This window comes from Anas acuta, chromosome 1 (genome assembly GCF_963932015.1).
Source record: "Anas acuta chromosome 1, bAnaAcu1.1, whole genome shotgun sequence".
Taxonomy (NCBI): domain Eukaryota; kingdom Metazoa; phylum Chordata; class Aves; order Anseriformes; family Anatidae; genus Anas; species Anas acuta.
This window is the reverse complement of record NC_088979.1, coordinates 67839910-67843109: the sequence shown is the minus strand read 5'-3', so window position 1 is coordinate 67843109 and position 3200 is coordinate 67839910. Positions and strand designations below refer to the sequence as shown.

The 3200-nt window shown below is 40.9% G+C and overlaps 1 long non-coding RNA gene across 1 annotated transcript; it reads left to right on the top strand.

Annotated features, from left to right (window-relative positions):
- The first annotated feature begins 920 nt into the window (after positions 1 to 920).
- On the top strand, positions 921 to 2254 carry LOC137850152 (uncharacterized). Its single transcript, XR_011092302.1, has 2 exons — positions 921 to 960; positions 2106 to 2254. It is a non-coding gene; the product is annotated as an uncharacterized lncRNA (long non-coding RNA).
- The last annotated feature ends 946 nt before the right edge of the window (positions 2255 to 3200 follow it).

Sequence of the window (3200 nt, the reverse complement as noted above, 5' to 3'; positions counted from 1 at the left end):
CTATAGATTTTAACTCTTGTGATATGAATAAAGGTCAACTTACTCTATCATATAACCAATGTATGTCACCTCTCTTTCCCTTTTTCACACCAGACTCCAGTAACAGGAGTTCATTCAATATGGGAGAAGAAAATATTTATTCCTATTGGGATACATAACTCACTGCAAGCTCCATGATTTATCAGTCTTGTAACTAATGCATAAGTATGTCTCTTTCAGTGAGTGAACAGAGGATTTTATTGTGTCTTTCAAGGAAGACTACTTTTATGAATGACAAAAGAACATACTCTCTCTTTAAAAATACAAAAAATCTTTTTAATTTTTTAAAAAATATACTGGCATTGCAGCACTTAGTACTTGGTCTTTCATTGAAGATATATTTTTAACACCAGACTGAATGGCAAGCAACTAATGACAGAAGGTTCAGCTATCCCTGCATGGTCTAAATATTCCAATGTCTTATCTAATATATTCAATGTATTTTTAAACATATATTTTTACCCTTATTTAGATAATCCTGAGGAAAAAACATATCAGTAAGACAACAGTTAGTAATAGAAAATTCAGCAATGTTATCATTCATAATTGGTTCTGGAGTCACACTTTTATGAGGTCCTCTTCTTCATATGTCAAATGAAGCAAACCATGAAATAGTTCATGGTTTTTTGCTCCATTGAGGGTGGCTGAGGAGTGTGACTAATAAATATACAAATTGCTAGCTTCTTTCGTGCTAAGATGATGTCTTAGCACAGGTATAGAAGTGAGAATATATATAGGATATATATAGGATCATAATGGTGAGGAAACAGCAACTGTTCTAGTGATGTTTTGTTATTTTAAATGATAATTATAGCATTGTGACAAGAATATCTCACGAGTCAGTGAAGCCTCTTTAAGCCTGAATTCCTTTTTCCACTTTCAGATCTCGACTTTCACCATGGCACCAACTGGAAAGCGCTGGTATGTACAAATTACTTAACTGTCTTTGCCATCAATTAAGAGAAAATAACAAGGATATTGTACTTAAAACTCACACAAGTGTTCATGGAAAGGCTTACACCCTCTCTTGACTTCTTGTAGCCATGAATCACCTAGCTAAGTCTAAAGATAACTATTTCTGGTTTATTTTGTGAGCTCTTAGAATAGTTCTTATTCAAGATGCATGTAATATGTTCTGCAAATTGCTTGTTTTTAATTAAAAGTAGAAATTCCACCAGAACTCTAAAGCCATTCATCCTGAAAAACATGTATCCATGAAGCTTTGGTTCATTAAATCAAGAGACTCTGCTATGTTCCTAAACTTAGTTTCCACAAACCCTCAAAGTAAAAAAAAAAAAAAAAAAAAAAAAAAAAAAAAAAGTCATATTATATGGAAATTTTATGTTCTTTTGGGGGGAAAAAATGAAAGGATAAGAAATTTTCAAATATTTTTTTCATACTGAATTAAGCCAGTTATAATGAAAAAATGAATGATTGCCTTCAAGCAGGAAGGACCCACTGTGAGCTCTCACAAATATTGCCAGTACCTGTAGCTGTAAGCTGGGGTTCCACCGTGCCATTTTGGACATCACACAAGACAATACTGAGATACTTCATGCCTGTCAGTCTTGGGGAGGAAACTGCAAAATGCCTGCTTGCTGCTGGCCCTGTTCAGTGCCCTCACACTTCCCGCTGAGCATCCATCCTGCCACCTGCACTTGGAGCAGTGAGGAACATCTCAGCTTTTGCTCTCACAAACACAAAAGTGCCTGACCTGATGTATGGTGCATGACGGGGAGCTAGATGTCTATCTCCACCCTGGGCATAGACACATTTCACCTGGCCCCATGTTCACAGCCTTGTGATTCCTACTGAAAGGCAGGTCAAGAGAGTTGTCAGACTTAAAGGAAGTGTCCCACACACTTGGAAGAGATCCTGGGGTCGGGCAGCACAGCAATGCACCCCAAGCAACAGCCCTGAGGGCCCTGACTACCCAAGACGTTTCAGGGCCGTGGCTTCATGACTGCTAGTTTAAACCCTGAGGGTATATCTGCTCTCAGACAACTCCATTCTCCTTCTGGCCTCAGCTCCACACTGTGTAAATGTTTGTAAATTTTTGGCTGCAGGCTCCAGGAGTGGCTCCCAACAGGCAGTACGGAAATGTCCACAACACCTTGGCACCTCTCCACCTTCTGCCAGCCTCAAGCACCCTCCCCACAGGATCCCAACCTTCACATCCTCCCACAGGTTTTCATCCCATAGCCTCAGGCACAAAGCTTGTAGTCTCACTTTTCTGCCATTAAGACATTGCTGCAGTAGATTAAAGCAGAACCTTCAATCTGTTTTGGAGGCTGAACATTCAAAAAGTCACACATCTTCATCACTACCATCATCATCACTGGGCCGTGAGGCTGCACCCAGCCTGTTCTGGAGGGAACCATTCCCAAACCATCTGAACAGGACTGCTTTGCACAGCCTAGCCTGCCAGGGGGGGCATGGTGGTTGGTACTAGCCAAAACTGCACTGGAGCTGGACTAATCCATTCAAGCTGTGTAAGAAACCACAGGGCAGTGCTCTAACCTATGTCATGATCCCTACAAGCATGGATGTAGCTGAGATGCCTGGAGTGCTCCAGGGGGGAACGCAATAGGAAAGGAAGTAACCTGAAGGTTTCATGAGAGGAAAAAATAGATTGACCATGAAGGTCCGGAGAGGTAAGTGAAACAGTGAATAAAGTCCTCTAGATATCTTGAATCAACAATCACAAATTGCCAGGACCAAGTGCTGCAGCATTGCTCTTGATGTAATATCTGGCAGCCTGTTGCCATATCAACACAGTGCAGGAGTCTCAGAGGGAACAGCCTGAGCCATGAGCACAGAAGAAAGGCATTGGTGATTTTTAATATTATTTTTTTCAAGTGAATGTACTGCTTGCAAAAAGTACCGTGAATGACAGCTCCAGAAGCTGAAAGGCTGGATGCATCTTTTCCAGTACTCACCGTTACAAATGGTGGGACATGTGTAACCCCATCGACCCCACATTATTGAATAAAAAGACACCCGTGCTGAAGCCCATATAGTATGACGAGTCTTAAACCTGACAACAGTGTTGTTAACAAACATCAGAAGAAAAGCCTGAGAGGAAGGGTGATCTCTGTGGGTCTTTCAAGCTGTTCATGCCAGTATGTGGGAATAATGAAGCCAAACTGGCATTTTCCAAG